Raw genomic sequence first — 17833 nt, 5'->3', positions numbered from 1 at the left:
GTTCCTTCTTCTAGACCCTAACATTGCATATTTCAGGACTTCCATATTATTTCTGCAGATCTTAAAATTGCTTTACCAGAGGACTTCTGACTCGTAGTTGCCGAAGTTTTAAAATTATCACAGTCTTGTGTTAGGCAGACAGCACTGAAAAACTGCTAATTCAGGATTTCTAACGTACCAAGAGCACTAGGCTGGAATCCAGGCTAGGCTATAGACCTGAATGATCTTCAGTACAATTTTCCCCACTTGTTTGCTTTTTTAAAGCAAGTCTTAAGAATAAAGCATTAGCAGAAAACACAAGGATATTCCATTAAACAAAAACGATTTCATTACTTGGCTACCATATGGGATCTGGGAAGTAGGTCTATGAAGCCATGCATGGGAGTCTGTAAAAGCTCCTAGAGTTCAGTAGCTGTTGAGATGGCTTGTAAGGACCACACTACCCTCAAGGACACTCTTACAGTTTCTTTTTTTTTTTCATAAATAGGATCAAAGATACCGTATGCTGTTCAGCCAATGTGACCCATAACTGACCACTCAGAAGCACATTCATACCCCGGCAAGCACAAGAAGATGTATTTTAACAACAGCATCAACTACATTTCAGAAGAATTGTCAAGTGACTCAAGAAGCAAAGATAATCTTTGAAAGGGGAGGCCGAAAGGAAGCTGTCTGGAAACTGGAGAAGTTACTAGAATGGTTATTGTGGGCAGAACAGGCAGCAGATAGGAGCTATCTCCTTCACACTCACAACAAGGAGGTGGGAACCTCTTCATCCACATCAGTAGCAGCTGCGTGACACTGATACGAGCCTGGGTCACCCTTAAAGCACCATATTAACCTTTTTTCCTCCCTCCACAAACTGCTTCCTTTTGGATGAGTTCCATGTAACTAATTTTTTTTTTAATTTCATTTTCCATTTCTGCATTCATCCAGCTCTCGAGGGTGAATTCTATGGAAATCCATGCCCAGCGTGCCTCGAGGGACCTCTGACCCACCATCAGGAGGGGCTCCTAATGCCAGCATCGTGACACATCCAAAAATGCTCAACAAACCCAGGCTCTGCCAGATCAACAAGGGGGCATGAACCACATTGCTGCCGCCGCACCTTCCTCTCGACCTGTCACCTGCAGCTTCCCCAGCGTGTGCCCCGGCCCCGGGGCACTGGGGCTGCCAAAGATCCAAAGCAGAGGAATCCGGCACCAGCAGTGGGTTATTGCAGGCGTTGTTAAAAGCATTTTAACAGCAGCAGAAGAGAAACAGAGACAGAATGTCAGAGAAAGAGAACCTTTCCTATGGTGCATGTTCCATTGGTTGGAAGGCACCTCAGGAACCACCCAGCCCTGCCTCCACTCCCCGGAGGCAGGCCACTGCTTTGGTCTCCCTGTGTCAAAATGTCCTCAGAGAGGAGAGAAAAGGCCAAGGACCAAAAGCAGACTAAAAAGACTGTAAAAGAATGAGAATGAGAAGATAGGGCAAGTACGTTAACTTCTCCCCACTCATCTCCATGGTCTCTTGTTGCCACTGAAAACACTTTACTGAGTTGGTGCGGCCTCGTTCGGCAGCTCTGGAGCCACCCGGTGAGCTGCGGTGCTGCTGTGACACGGGGACGCGGCACTGGCCAGGCCTGGCAGCACCTCTGCCCTTCGTTAGTCCAAACGTAGCAGGACCCTTTCATCAGCGGGTGGCCTCCCTGGGGACTGCGTCCTCGGCACCGCATGGCGGCCCTGCAGCAGTGGCCAGGGCTGCTCCCGCCGCGCCCCGCCGGCAGCGCTGCCGCTAACGGGGCCCTGCGAGGCCGCTGGGCTGTCACCAGGCTGTCACCGGCCATCACCGGGCTGACACCGGGCTGTCACTGGACATCACCGGGCCGTCCCTGGGCTGTCACCGGCTGTCATCGGGCTGCCACACACCGTCCCCAGGCAGCTGTGCCGGCGGGATGGGGCGGGGACCGGCCAGCCGCCCCAGGGGGACAGTCCTCGCGGTGTCCCCCCCGCGCCCCGCCCGCCGCAGCCCCCGCCCCGCCGTGTAAAGGCGGCGCGGCCCGCACTGGCGGAGTGACCCCCGGGTCAGGCGCGGGCCGGGGTGCTGCCCGGTGGCCCAGCAGGGCCGGGCTGAGCCCGCGGGGGGCGGCAGGCGCGGCCGGGCGGCGCTGAGGAACGGGTCGCGGCCCCCCGGGGCCGGGCACCCCCGAGCGTGCTCTTCGGGACCGGGGCTGACAGCTCCACGGCGGGGCTGAAGCGATGCGCTTCCCGGGGTGGGGAGGTGTGCGCGCCGGCCGCACCGGACCCCGGTCCGCTGCCGTCGGGCGCTGGAGGCGGCAGCGGGCGGCGGCGGCCCCGTCAGACACCCCGGCACCCAAACAAGCGGCCCCGCGGCCCGGCCTGCGCTCCGCCGCCGGGGGGGCCCTCCGGTGCGCGGGCGCGGCCCAATCAGGAGGCGCCCCCGCGCCGGGACAGCCAATCGACGCCGCCGGAGCGCGCACATGACCGGCTGCGCCCCTGCCCGTCATCTGGGCCCTATATAGCGGGGCGGGGGGCGGCGGCGGCTGGCGCTGCGCGGCCGGCGGGGGGACCCGGCGGGGCCCGGCACCCAACTCCGCCGCCTGGCCGGGCCGAGCCGAGGCCGCGCTGCCGGCCCTGGTGAGCCGCTGGCCCGCCCGCACCGGCGGCAACTTTTTTGGAGAGCGAGCCGAGCGCGGAGCCTTCCCCGGAGCGCGCCGCCCCGCAGGTAAGGCTTCCATCCCGGGGACCCGCCGGGGAGGGCTGGCGCCGCCGGGGGAGCCGCCGGGGGGGCGGGGGCCGCCCTACGTCCTGCCGCGCTGCCAGGGGCGGGTTATTTTTATGTATTTTTTTTTCCAGTCTCATTTCTGCACGTGTTCCTTTGTTCTCCGAACAGAAGCTTTTTTTTTTTTAATATATACATCTGCTAATGTAAGGCAGCTGGAGGGAGCGGCTCGCTGCCGCCGCCGGGGTGGGCCGGGGGGAGCAGGCGGCAGTGCCCCCCGCCCCGCAGAAGAAGGAGAAACTCGAGCGATTCCGCAGCGCTGGAAGTTGCTCCGGGTCTGGGTCGGTAACCAGACACGCGTGTGGCCCGAGGGCTGGCGGGGAGGAACTGAGCCAGACGGGGACACAAAGGAGGGGGGCAGCCCCGGCCCCGCCATCCCCGCCCCGCGGCGGCAGCGCCCGGCACCGGCGGCCCCGCGGGACGGGCGGAGGGAGCTGCCCCCGGGTCCCGCTTTTGTCTGGCCCCGCCGCCCCGGGCCTCCCCCGGCGGCACCTGCGGCAGACGGGGGCGAGCGCTCCGCGGCCGGTGTCGCGACCGGCGACTTGTTGTGGCGGCGGGGGGGGAGGGGTGTGTGTGAGGCTCGGCGGGTCCGGGCGCTGCCCTGCGGGCGGGGCTGGCCGCCACCGGGCGCTCCGCGGGAATTACCGACAGCATCGGGGCCCACAGAACCCGCCCCAGGGCCTGCAGAGCCGCCCCGGCTGGCGGTGCCCCGCTCCTGCCGCACCGGGGGTCTCCCTCGGGGCTGGCGGCAGCCGAGGCGCCTGCCCGCCCCCGCCGCCACCGGGCGCGGCACTGGCCACCGGCTCGGTGCACAATGAGCACGGGGCCCCAGTGTGCTCTGAGAAAATAATGTTCACCAACTTTCCCGAGCCCTTTCTTGGGCAAAAGCAATTCGCGTGTAAAGCCACACGTCGAATTCCTTGACAACTTCAGAAAGTTGCGAAGGGGATGCTTTACCCCTGCCTTGTTTTATCCAGGAATGCCAGATAGCATATTTTAAAAGTTAATAAGTATTAAAAGCTACGAGGAGCGTGAAAAGTGTATTTCAGACGCCGGTGCTGGCGGCAGTGCGGGCACGGGTCCGGCCCGTTAGGCACTGGCAGCCGCCACGCAGAGCAGAGGTTATTCACATGGCTGTTTGAGAAACTCCATTCATATATCCCACTACCTGGATTTGAATAGAAACCAGACAGCAATTCTTTCGTCCCAGCCACTATTCGCCCCGCTGGACAATAGAGATTTGTTAGCACACAGGCACAAGCCCTGGGACACAAAGCTGGAGGCAGCAGAGATAGGGGCTTCAGTGCACAGGAAATTACAGCTTTTGATGCGCTGTTGGCAGGTCTGCCGGTTCAGAAAAGCAACATGACTGTGCCATGTTTAAGAGCGCCTTACTGCCATTTTTAACCACCTAGAATGTCATAAAAGCTTTATTGTCACAGTACATAAAATCATGAAGTCCATATGGTTACTTTTCAGCTGCGGTCACTGCCCTGTGTCTGGAAGGCAGAAGCATGATCTGGCTGGAGATTTTAATTTGGGGGGGGGGGGGTGGGGGGGGGAGAAGGAGAAGAAATTAAAAGAATTTGAGGCCAGAAAAACATCAAAGCATTTCTAAAAAGCAGAGATTCATTACTGAGGCAGCTGATGTCTAGCCTGAGATGTGGTGGTGTTCTAATGGACTTCATTTTAGTGGTGGCTGTAAGGGGATGAGGCTGGACAGCTGATTTCATCCTAAAAGGGTCAGTAAATTCATTCCGTGCGTCTCCTGTATCAGTTGTGTAGGAGGACGTTATCCAGTTCTGTCAACTTGGCAAATACCATAATAAATAAGAAAAACAAAACCAAAATGTTCAGTGTCTGGTACCTCCCATTTCACCTACTTTCTCCCTCCTGCCATCCCCTCCCCCCCCCAGGTCTAGAGTTAAAATGAGGACTGCTCAGAGACAGGGGTTTAATCTGCTGATTGGAGCCAATGAGCAGAAATTATCAAGATTAGAAAACCAACCAGTGGGTTTTATGAGATGAAAAGCCAGCCCCTCACTGTGCGTGGTGCCTCTGCTGAGGGGTGGGAGTCTGTGCAGTCTTCACCCAAATAGCAGGAAGCTTTAGGCAGTTCCTAGTTTTCCATATTTTTCCATAAATCTGACCTACCCTACCACCTTAGCATCAGACAGAATACCCTGTCCGACTAGATATTAAGATGCTTAAAATATGCACAGGCATACGGTGTTAAGAGAGCAGCCAGGAGCATCCCTACATGCAAGTATCACCACAGGAGCAGCAGGAATGACTTGGCTCTCTTCACCCAGGAAAAACAATGAAATTGAGAGTTGCAATATATTGCAGTTGTGAAATGTGGGTCTTTATTATGAACTGCAGAGATAGAAAGTATCATAAACCATAGAAAACAAAGGTTGGGCTGTTTGCTGCTTTTAAGCGTGTTTTATCAATGTAGCCCTTGTGACCTCAGAAAAAGGGGAAGAATTTTGAAAGATGGGCCTGTTTTCCTTACTTAAGGCATCTGGGAGATACCTGCGAAGATTCATGCTGATGTTCTGCACCAGCCTATTAGGCAGCTGATGGACTCTATTCCATTGCTCCTTTGAGCAACGTTGGGGGGTGGGGGGGAGACTGGATGAGTCAACCACCACCATTTTTGAAAAAAGCAAAATCCTCTCTAAGGTGCTACTTTGTAAGATTAACAAAACATCCCTCTGTGTGAGGCAGTCAACTCATAGTAATTTTCAGCTGCTATTCCAGAACACTAGAAATACAAATGTGAATGTAAATACTTTTCACAGGGTCAGTTTTGTCTGAATAATTATATAATTTCCTTTAATTCTCTTCCTGATGTAGCACAATGGCTTGGGTGTATTACTTCTCAGTAAAACTTAGGTGATAAGAATCAGGCTAGATTACAATCAAGCTATTTTCATTTTTTTTTTCTTGCTGGTACTTACAAACCCAGAAGGACCTACCTAAAATAAGTCTTTCAACAAAAGCATTATGGATTATTTTTAATAAAGGTTAAGGATATTGATGGCTCTACCTACAAAGTGCTTTCAAACTGCAGACCGTATTATTCTTAAAGCAACCTTTTCCATTACCTGTTAGACTGCTAATACTCAGTATTCGTCTGGAGGCTGATTTTAAAACCTACCCTTTGAAAGTGCTGCCTACAAAGAAAACCAAAAACATATATGCTGGGAAGTTAAATTCTGCTCTTGCACTTGGGTCTTACAGTTTGAATACCTGTTTAAGCATATCACTTTGAACGGAAACCAGACCATTAGGTTGGCAAAAAGAGCTTCTGCCTAATCAAAATAGCCATAAAAAGAATGTCTGGGTAAAGCCCGCCCCTGTAAACATCTGCATACTCAGCTTGGACATGGGAATAATCCCGTCATGCAGCGACAAAAAGGATGCTGATGGCTGTTGTTGTGTGGGTTGGCTTTTTCAAGCTGCACATAGAAATAACAGATAATTCAAAAAGTCAGTTTTTCCAATTCCAGTTATGGCTATTCCAGTAGAAAGTTTATAAAGGCTCACAAAAAAGAAGAAACCTATTAACCACTAAAAGACTTGGAAGTCACAACTGACACAAAAGACCAACGTGTATATAATCTGACTATTTGTTAATACATAATATTGCATTACAGGTTAGTTGCCAATAAAAATGCATCAGGTATGCTGAAATCTAGTGGTATGCTTGGCAATTTTTAAAAAAAAGTGGAATCCCAAGAATTTCACTTTATCTTAGTAATAGCCAGCAGATGCTGTAATCATTTCAAAACCACAGTATTGATTGATATCACTCAAGAGTTTCCAACATTAAGAACTCAAGAGACAACAATTGGGTATTTTTATGTTAAGAGTAACATGAAAGCATGTTGGTTGGTTAGGTTTTTTTCTTTCATAAGAAGCAACATGGACATACAGACTGATGACATCACCTTTTTAAATAGACTTCAGTCATTCTTACTTTCACTGTACTGCCTGAAAATAGTTTGAACCGTCAGCAGCTGTCCTGAACCATAACACAAAGAAATGAACACAATCACCACAAATGACCGTTGCATAAAACTGCAGATTTTGAGCGCGCTGAAGTGCTGCATCTCAATACTGAAACCCCTTCTGCATTAACAGTTAATTGTGCCACCTAAATATGCGTGCCTGTGAATGAATATTGCAGTAAGCTTGAGAATAGGAATTCTGCCTGCTTGGCAGCAGGTTGCTTTCAGTCTTCGCTGCCTTCAGTTGTACACGATTTGGTTTTGCAACACGACATTGCTGAGGCCTGCGGTTAAACCTGTGTTTCACACAAAAAAGCCAGACTGTCTGAGATGAGATGCCAAAATGCGATTAAGGGCAGGGGAAGGCTCGGGGCGGGCATGCTGACGCGGCAGGGCATGGTGGGGCATGGCGGGGCTTGGGGTGTGTGGATGTGGCTCCCCAGGGGATGCTGCCGTCAGCTCCCAAGGGGCAGCCCCACAGCACGACTTCCAACTGCTTTTAAAGCCCGATAGACGTGGTCCGTGTGTTCCGATGGTGGCTCCCGCGCTAGGCGTGATGAGCCTCAGAAGTTACACACTTGTTTCTTGCCAAAGAGAGGCACATTGTAAGAGCAGCAAGCCGTAGGTTATCAATCCAAAACCTTCCTGTGGTACCTTTACTGATTCTTGGTTTGGTAGCCTACATCAGTTTATAGTGTTCTTGAAAAGTATCTTGCCGTATGAGCACTCAAGGCTGTATTGCTTAGTTTCTTTTGGGCTTACTGGCAGACCCTACCTTTACCTTAGCACAAAAGTACACATCCATCTTTCCTCTTGTAAAAGTCTGTAGTGCCTTCTTTAAATAATGCTACATCTCCAATCTGATGTCATGAGCAAAAAGGATCAGCCTGGTCTATAAAAAGAGGTGGTTAGGGTTCCACCACACATACTGTAATCTGCAGTCTCCCATATTTACTTACACCAAGAGCTGCACGCATGCCAGCAGCCCGGAGCGGAGCCTCAGCAGTGCCGTTTACATAATCACCACGCCTGGAACCTGGGTACCGCTGGGTGCTGTGCTTCCAGCCGCACCGGCTCGTGCAAGGCAAGGAGCGAGCCCTCACCCAGCCAGAGAGCACGACACCTTCCCGAGACAGTCAGGGGGGGGGGGGGGTCTCAACAGGGCAGCTGCAATACAAAATGAGTTATTACAAGGGATGCTGCTCTGGAACTGGGTGTTAAAAAATGGCTGTTCATATTCAGATTTAGTTTGTTAGGTGGAGTCTCAAATTCAGATTTTTAAGATAATCAACACATTTGTGGACAAGGCTCACAAGGCAAATACACATTCGAGTTATAAAACACAACGCGTTTGGGTTCGCCATATATTTTTTTCTGCTAAAGATTTAAATATCATGTGGCTTTAGCTTTCTTTTCTGTTCACTGAATATCAAGGTCAATTAGGAATGATGTCTGGCTAGTACTCTCAGAGCAGATTAGACAGTTGCATCAAAAAACTAGGACCATGTATAGGTCATCTGTTACTGTGACCTAGATTTCTGAGAATCTGTTCAATTTGTTTTATTGAAAATGTGGTACGCTCTCAGTTCTGTTTCTCATAGCAAACCTCTCCATAATAGCAGAAAATAGCCTTATTAGATACTTACAGACATTGCTTACTACTTCTGCTAAGACACAAAGAAAATCAAATCCATGCAGCAGACCTGTGCCTGTCATCCATTTAATTTTAAAATAACTTAAGGTTCTGAAAGGCTTATGCTTTATAATCTAAATGCATTTGGTCCACATGCCAAATACTAAGCAATCTGAAATACATAATAGCTTAGCTTCAGCTTTGTTTGCCCTATTTAATTCATTTTTTTCCCCCTGCAGTAACCAGTGGATAGATGCAATGTTTCTGCAGTCTGCTTTGGAAATGAAGAACATACTGAAATATTTGAGTAAAGTGAGGCTATTTCGTTTGCATCATCTGTGTGAGCTTTGTGGTGCCCTCAAAGGATAGTTGGTTTGGACTGCTCAGCCTGAGAGCAGAACCAGACTTCCCTCCTAAACCCCTGATGTTTACTTATTGAGTATAAGGATTTTGCTATCTGAATTGTGACACTGTTGCGGTATATCCACCTCTGCTTTCTGGATTGTTGTTCTGAAACCACATAAAAGCAGATTTCCATTTGGAACATTTTATGACAAATTTCCTCTCCTCTCACAGCTCTTAATTGTTCCGGTTAGAAAGCAGTTACTGAAACATAGATCATGCAAACACACACACCAGTTTGTAAGTGTTTAGGAAAGGGAAGGGGAGAAGGTGCTTCTTAAAAATACTAGAAAATATTTTCTAAGCACCAATAAGTTCAGTGTAAAAGGAAAACTACAAAAATAATTAAGTGATTGCAGAATCTGCAATTCAAAGAACAGCCCACCAACCAAATTTGAGAATTATCATCTCATCATCAGTCTCTGTGGCTTATCGTGCTGTGGTACAAAACACATCTAGAACAGTTGTGCTCTCATCTCATCACACCCCGGGAGAAAAGGTAGGTAATACAATCAAAGAGCAGTGAAAAGGGCAGGAGAAAGTGCAGCGTGCCAATAGATTTGAGATTCACAGATTAAAACCTCTAAAAAATAACTATGTAACTCCCTCATAAATTGTACTTAATAAAATCTGCTCCAATTTTTTTTTCAAAATTCTGAAGCCAGTTCTACAACTCATCTGAATTTTATACTACTTTCATATTCAGACTTTTATGTGCATCTCACTGCACACTGGGACCAATTTACTTTATAGGCAAGATAAAAACCCAGCAATATTTGGGTGACATTATCCAAAGATCATTCTTGTAAATGAACACAAGTACATTTTCTCCTTTTTGTTTCACTTGATGGCTGCATTCAAGTAGGCTAAATGTATAATGCAGAAAAGAATCACCTGGGGGTCATATCCACATCCATCCAATATTTAAAAGCACACAAAAGCAAGTAAATTAAATATATAAGAGGGGGAAGGAAGTCTTTCTTCCAGCAGAATATTTGCCTGTGGTAACCAGATATGAGAAAGCCTCCCCCCCCCCCCCCCCCCCCCCCCAATCATACTTGGTTGTTCTACCAGAGCCTTTGAAGATACTTCTATTTAAATTTTAACACCTGAAGAACAGCTACAGAGGTGCTGCTGCTTGCTGGCTGAGCAGCATACATAAGCAGGGGAAAGAAAATTATCACAGAAATATGGCTGAAGCGCTCTAAATTAGTTGACGGTCCATGTGCATGCTGTAGTTCAGGTCATTTGGAAACAAGGCTAAATGAATTTGGTGTGAAAACAGGAACAAACAGCAATGAAGTACAGTGGAAGTTCACCCACCGTGTGGACCAGAGCACGGCGCAGGATGCCGGAGGCACGGTTTTGCCCAGCGGCAAGCAGCACCCGCTGCACCAGGACGGGGAAGCCAGCATCCTGTGGCAGCTTGGCGAGATGGGGGCACTTGTTCTGTGCCCAGCGCTCATGCCACTCACGAGGAAGACATGCGTCTTGTTGAAAGAGTAACGCGTCTGCAGCTAAGCCAGACGCTGGCAAGTGATAAGAAATCTCACAGCGGCTGGAGGAGGAGACTGGGGGGATGACAGGATGGATCTTCACCTGTCTTTTTCCTGGTCATTACAGTGTCATTTTCTTTGCTTCAGTTATTTACAGCTATTGGAAGTAAAAATCTTTATTGTACTAGGCGTATTGTGAAATGGAGCCTTACAAGATGGCAGCGTAACATTGACCTGGGGGTGCCATGCTGCTGAAACGGAACCAGAGAGAGAGATTTTTAGAGGTGTTTCTTTTGAGAAGACCTCCAAGCCTTGAAGTCTATTACATGAGAACTGCTGGGTTACAAAGCTGAAAAACAGAAACTAATTATCTTCAAAGGGACAGTTATCCATGAATTGGGAGGAGACATCATGATTATGAAAAGAAAATCCTTCATTGGATCCCTCTCCATCCATACTGCTTCCCAAGCAGATAACGCAAGCTTTATCCATTCCAAACAGTGAGTCAAATGTAAAGTCCCAATTAGCATGTATAAATACATATATATGTAATTATGTATATTTTTGTATTGTTAAGTGTGCTTCATGTGTGGGCAGGGGCACACTGCAGCAGGTAAAATGGGGGTCCTGTCACACACCTGTGAAATGTCCTGCTCGGGAATGGACCTCCCCTTCTGTAGCAGGCATCATGTTTTAGGATAGTCTTTAAAGATCAAGCCAGCTAAACAAAACAAATACCTCAAATTTCTCTCCTGATTACTTTGCAAGAGAATTTTCCCATGTTCGTGGTTGCACACACAGGTTCTGGCCATTTCTTCAGTACCTCAAATTGAAAAACTAAAATGATTCCTTGTAAAACACACAGAAGGGCAGGCAGACCACTGAGGATGCGCCCACACAGCGCAGGCTTTGTGGCATGCACTGGCTCGTCAAAGGAGACCTTAATTCGAAAACAACGGGATTCTCTCTTAACAGTACTGTCTGCAGCTACATCATACATTTCAGAAAGAATAACCAGGGAATCTCAGTTCAGCTGTTGAGACTAGTATGACAACAGAAGGCATTTTCTGCCCGCCCTACCCTGAAAAAAAGACTGGCCAAGTCCAACTAGTTCCAACCTCAGAGCAAAAAGGCAATTCTGTGCAACAGAACAACTAATTTTTGCGAAGGCTGTCATACTGATGACTGTGCTAGCAATTTCTAAAATGCTAAAAGGCAGAAAACAGTCTCTGTAGCAGAATCATCTGCAGTTAGGATCATCTTTCTCCTTCCTGAAACAGAGGCACAGGAACTGTGCGCTGAATTCACAGCTAATGGGAAATCTTTTTGATCTTCAGAGACACAGAGCTGCCAGCCAAGAGCAGCAGTCAGCAAGGCAGTATCTTCTGAAGAAGTACTTACCCTAAATTCACCACCGTAATAAAGCATGCTAGGTCTAGAGCAGTGCAGTATTCCAGTGATGAAGAACTGCTAGCGTGTTTTATATACTGAAAGAGACAATGTTATTTATATCTACAGAAGCTGCTTACCCAGCATTAGATGTGTCAGGGCATAGTACAACTACAGAAATTCATCAGGAGGACACCCGAGATCCCTCTCTATTAACAATGATGAATCCAATACAGACAATAATCTTCATGGCAACAAATACTATCTTAAAAGATGGAGGAGAAAGGTTCACAGGGAAGCTGTGCAAATTCATTAAGGAGAAGTGCATTCACGGTTACCAGCCGCAGAGAAGCCTGTCTCCACAAGTCTCAGTGTGCTGAAAAGTGTCTGGAAGACAGGAGATGATGAGTAGGAAAACTGCAAGTTTCTCCTCCTTGTATCCTTTTCTGAACATCCATTAGCCACTGTTTTGATTTTATTTCAGTCTCAGAACTGCTTCATTGATTGCAGCCAACAGCTACAATTCAATAGTGGTCCCAAGCATCAAGGTAGTTTTTTTTCCAACAAAGACAATTTCTGAAGTTACATGAAATGAGATGAAGATACACTATTATTAAGACATCCTGGGCTGAGGTCATTTTTGTTCCCTATACGCTGCAGGTAGAAATAGCTCATAAATGCAGCTTGCTCCAAAACCCCTCCCTGCTGTGTCTGCTCAGAAAAACATCCCTTTATGCCACCCTCAGGGTGCTGGAAAGCTGTTATGGTCCTGAAGAAGCTCCTTATCTTCCTCGCCGGTTTGCTTGGCTGAAATTGTACTTAGTCCTTTGGAAAATTCAGTGAAGAGGCAGGCGGGTCCTGCCACATTGTGCATCTGATCCCTTCATCTTGCACAAAAACAACTTTGGAGACAGGATAGCGAGCTGGAGCCTAATCCACTATGATCAGTCCTGTGTAAGTAGGTCAGCAAGGAAGCTTCTGCCCATGGCAGTGTCTTCTAGCCCCGGCCACCCTTCTCGCTACAAGGAAATTTGATAAATACTTCCTTTAGCAGGTAGCAGGAGATGGAGGGTTTGATTCTGAGAGCTTGTGTGTTTGTTCTAGAAAGGTGAAACAAGTTTCATTTAAAAAATACAACTATTTCAGTGGCTTGGAAAGCGTTCAGTAATGTACTTAAAAAAACATAGGGCATTTGATTACTCAACCTGGGATGTCAGATTGCAAGAACATCCAGACTAGCTCATTCACAAATGCCTTATTTTAAAATATTACCATGTTTGGCAAAAAGAATCAGAACCAAAATAATTTTACTTTTCTGCTAAAATAATTTGCTGAGACTTAGTCCTGTATTTTCCAACAACAAGGGGCGAATAATGTAAAATAATTTGGTTTGTGGCAAAATTACCTCCCTGTAGTTCAAAAAAACCTTTCCATTCTTCCATATGCTCTTGAAACGGAAGTTCACACATCAGGTTTCTAAGAGCAAGTCAAACCGTTTTTTCCCTGATAACACCCATCTTCAAGGTTCTGCTCCCCCATCCAAACGCAGCCCCATTACCAAGCCCCAGGCAGGGCTGGTGTGCTCCAACTGGCTCATTTCTGCAGGGAAAGACACCAACAGGCAGGACAAAACTCCCTAACCTTCACTGGTTTACTTCAGAGAACATTTATTTTTCTGGTGACAAGTCTTTCTCATTATTTAATTGCCCTCCACTCATCTTTGCAGAAACCTGTTCAGCTCAGTGGTGTCCTTAGGGCAGCCTGGACCAGAACTGGACAAAGTATTTCAGCAGTTACAGGAGAACTAAATGCACATGCGACAGCCTCTGTTCCTATTCAGTATTTCATTGTTTGCACAGTAGTGAAAGTCAGGAAACACACATGCAGTTAATTATCTACCATAGCAAGTACCGCTTCATACAGTGGAGCCCTTTATGTTCACACATGGCCTATATTCCTTGTTCCCAAACATGTAACTTTGCATCTGACTGTGCTAAAGCATTCATTTGTGCTTGATTTGTCTAGAGCACCAGATGTGCGTCACCTCTGTCTAAAACCCCCCAAACCTGCTAACAGCACCTGATACCGTGTTTCTCCCAGGCCAGTGACACAGCAAGGTTTTAGGACATGGCAGTCAACTAAGACTGCGCCAGCTTGATCCAGTTCCCACTCAGAATTGCATCGAGACCTACCTGTTTGTCATTTTATAAGCCTTTTAACATTTGCCACAACAAATTTGTATCATACCAGTTTAAGTTGTCATACGGTATTAAGTCAAACACCTTATAAAAGTCAAGGGTATGTTGCATCCAAGAGTAAGCTTGTCAACTCAAAATGAGATCCATAGAACTCAGTAAGTCCTCCATAAATCGCTGGAAGCTGGTATTAACAGCATTTCTCTCAGGTCCCAGAAGAGATCTGCATTTATTTTCTTTAGGATCACCATCACAGCACTTTATTCTATAAAAGGGCAAATAGAATAGGCTGGTAACTTTGTCCTCTGACTTCACATAGTCCCAAGAATTGTCAACTAGTAGTCCAAGGAGCTTTTGGACAATTGAAAAAAAAAAAGTCTGCAATGCTAATTGTAGAAGACTGCTGAATCTGAAGTGATTGGCCATGGCATTGCTACTTAAATGCTCACCCAAATTTCAATGAAACAACAGCAGTAACTAAAAATACTGCCAGTGGTTACATCCTTTTGTCTCCCCGTTGTCTTGTCAAGGTGTATTTGCACGCTTACACTGCTGAGGTCATTTACATCCACAAAGAAAACACGTTTTTATAGTACAATTAAAGCTTGTTACAGGACAAAGGAAGCATGCTTGCACATGGCATTTCCATCAATGCTTCAAGGCAGGCACCAAGACACCAGGTCTGGGGCCGAGCACGATCTTAGGCCCGATTTCCATACGCTGGGGTCGCACACCTCCCTCGGACGAGGCACAGCTATGGCTCGGCGGGACAAAGGGAAGGGGTAGCTTTTTCACTACCAGATGCATATGTTAAATTTATTTAGTGACACTTTAGAGTAGTGCCGTTAGGATTCCTGCCCTGCTACACATAAATGCCTTCTTGTGAGGAGCTAATAGAATGACTGAATTGGGGTGTAAGAATTGTTCAGGCACCATAAATACACAAAGTACCAGAAACATCCAAAAAATTAACTAAATCCTGTCCCCATATTTCAGGCAATTAACAGGTTAACCTCTGTTTCAGCAGGGTTCATATGCATATTTTGAGGAAACCATTTTCTTCATATAGAAACCCGTTCTTTCCACTGTAAGCTGAAAGAAAACCTTACATGCCCTGAACTTACTGCATTTTCATTGCAAAGTTCTAATTTAGCAGCCCACTACCTTCCCGATTCACATCGTTATGCTGACGACCTCACAGGGATTCCAGTTTATAAGGCGCTCCACGTACCGAGCGAACAGTTGGGCTTTCAGAGACCCACGTCCCATGGTTGGCCGCCTTCAGCATCTAGGGAGGGTGTTGGGTCCACTTAATCCTTTTTCCACGATGGAAAACAGTAATTAAGCAATAACAATAGAGGTGGCAACTGCCAACTATGGGCTGGTTTCAGTGCTTCGAAGGTGAAAGAGGAAGGTATGTTGAAGATTCAGGGCAGATAACAAGCTTTCAGGGTGTCACACCAAACTAAGCAGCCCACATACTAACCACCTCCACAGTGTCTTACCAATTCTGCCATGCTAATGCAAAAAAAATGAACAAATGTTCTTGTTCAGCAGGCTTGGGCAACAGTGGCTGAGCATGGGGTTCTCCAGCCGCCCCCAGCGTGCCCAGCTCCGACCTGCCGCGGGTGCTTTGCTCCCCACAGCCGAGCCTTCTGTTCGGCATAAAGACACTTCAGTAGGGAAGCAAAACAGGGAAGAAAATAGATGAAAAATGACGTGACCTGTTTTGTGATAAAACACAGGCAATCATTTGAGCAACAGTAAGAAAAGAAAGCGCTAGGACTATGTGGCAGAGAAATCTTGTCTCCGTGCTGCTAGCCTCACTGGTGTAGCTTTCTGATGGCTCTTGCTCTAACAGGGTAATCCCCTCTTTAAAGGTCCTTACACTATATAGATATATACATGTGTATGCATGTGTACACACACACACGAGAGAGAAAGGACTTGGCGAGTGAAAAGAGAACGTGGATTTTGTACGTAGTCCTGGGGGTAAAACTCCCAGCAACAGAACGGCTGTAAAGGTTTCATCTTTGCCTGCCCCGAGCCTTGCACATACTGCCCAGTTACAGTTTCCAGAGAATGATTTTATCATTTCGGAATCTGTCCAAAAATCTAGCTGATGGAAAGCTTTGAACTTTGCAAGAGGGAAGGAACGTACAGCCAGGATATAGAAATAACATGTACAGTTTGTTTTTAACATTCAGAAGAAACTCAAGCTCTCAAATCATGCAATAAGAAGATGAAAGTTACCCAGCCGAAGGTCAGTGGAGGTACAAAAGGAGGAAGAAATAGTGAACTGAGGAAAAGCCTCTCTCACAATGTAGTTTATATTTAAACACACTGTTTTGGTTTGTTAAAACCAAAATTTCATGCTTGACTTGAACTTAGTTTCCTTGATTTATGTTATACCTCCCACATGTAGTCACCCCTCATATTGGGACATTAACAAGGCTTAACACTCCAGGCTGAGCACTGTTTGTTATTAATTCAAATTTTCTTTGTTCTTTCCACCAGCTCCTACTCCCAAAAGATGGCAAGAAAAAGGTGAGACTAATTTTCAGAGAATTCTTTCGATTTTCAGTATCAGTTGACATTTAACGATACCATTAAAATCTGTCCATTAAGTGCAGACTGCAAACTGTATTCAGGAAACAAGCTTCTCCCTCAAACAGCTTACTCAATATAGGAGATTGTTTCAAGTACTTTATTAGACAATACACTTACTGTTAAGTTACGTGCATCAGCTCAGGACACTCTGACACACTTAACAGTCCCTACAACAAGAGCAAATACTCTGAATTCAAAGCAAGTCCGTAGAATTTAAGTGATAAATTATCCCCACTAACTGTAGGCTCTGCTTTACTCACAGCAAAGTTACTTCAGATATGACAGCAGATTTCATTTTTAACAAAGAAGCTGCAGGTAATTCCTCTCTCTCAAACCATGCAAGCCAGGTGGAAAAAGTGAAGATAATTAGACAGATGCAATACAGAGATGTCAAGAGACTAAATCCCTTTTTCCACTTTTCAGGGAAAACATAGTGCAACTGTTAGGCAGGTGTTTACATATTCAGTTTAACATTTGCAATTAAGCTGCTCCCATAATATTCTAGATGACATTAAAATAATCTGAGGCTCAGGACTTCTCCTGCCATGATTGGCTTTGGGCAGGATTTCCCACAGTCCTGAACACCTGGCTGCTCCATCTCCACCGTAGGGCGCGGGGACTCAGAACCCAAGCCCGATGCTTAACACCCACAGTACGAGCTCACTGGATGTTCAGCAACACCCTTTGATGCTTTCAGCTGCCACAGGCAACTCCAGGAGATTTCACCTGTGAGTTCCTTGCAGCACGTGGGGCCACAGCATCTCAGGCGCTGAGTATCGGACAAGTAAGTGAGCGGAGGGAAGAAGCCATCAGGTGCGGCATATTTTGCGCTGCCCGCCTACCCACTGGGCAGGCTGGGAGCATCATGCTGCAGCCAATACAAAAAACATCCTGGGGTCAGGTTAATCCAGTTGGAAACAAGCGACTGAAGAAGCAGCATGACCAATCCCCATCCCACTCTCCAGCAGCTCTGCCCAGTAAGATGTTCTGCCATTGAAGGGTCACCTTAGTTCAGCCAAGCAGTTGCTGAGAATCTGCGTGCCTTAAAGCAATGGCACAGATAAAGCTTTTAAAAACCCAAGGTCAAGAAGAGAGGGGATAGGAGCTGTAGAAATACAAACATTATGCACTCCACTAAGAAGTGGACCCCCACCTGCTCTCACTGGTGTAGGTTTACAGCTATGGGTGTCCCCCCTGCTTTTTTTTTATTATTATGTATTTAAAGTGAACTTTATAAAGCAATCTGAAACATAAACACCCTTAGCATAGCTTTTTAGAATATGCATATCCACAGGAGGAAAGGCT

At 46.9% G+C, this 17833-nt stretch overlaps 2 protein-coding genes across 5 annotated transcripts in view; one reads left to right on the top strand and one right to left on the bottom strand.

Moving 5' to 3' along the window:
• The window catches only part of NR6A1 (nuclear receptor subfamily 6 group A member 1), a 98450-nt gene that overhangs the window by 52964 nt on the left and 27653 nt on the right, over positions 1–17833 (bottom strand). The gene's annotated exons all lie outside the window — the stretch shown is intronic.
• OLFML2A (olfactomedin like 2A) overlaps positions 2551–17833 on the top strand; it is a 51317-nt gene continuing 36034 nt past the window's right edge. The window contains exon 1 of the mRNA XM_055720036.1: positions 2551–2730. The gene's annotated coding sequence lies outside the window, so the exon portion shown is untranslated. The remainder of the gene's footprint in view (positions 2731–17833) is intronic.

Source organism: Falco cherrug, chromosome 9 (assembly GCF_023634085.1).
Source record: "Falco cherrug isolate bFalChe1 chromosome 9, bFalChe1.pri, whole genome shotgun sequence".
Taxonomy (NCBI): domain Eukaryota; kingdom Metazoa; phylum Chordata; class Aves; order Falconiformes; family Falconidae; genus Falco; species Falco cherrug.
The sequence above is the reverse complement of the archived record's forward strand: the minus strand, read 5'-3'. Positions and strand labels throughout refer to the sequence as shown.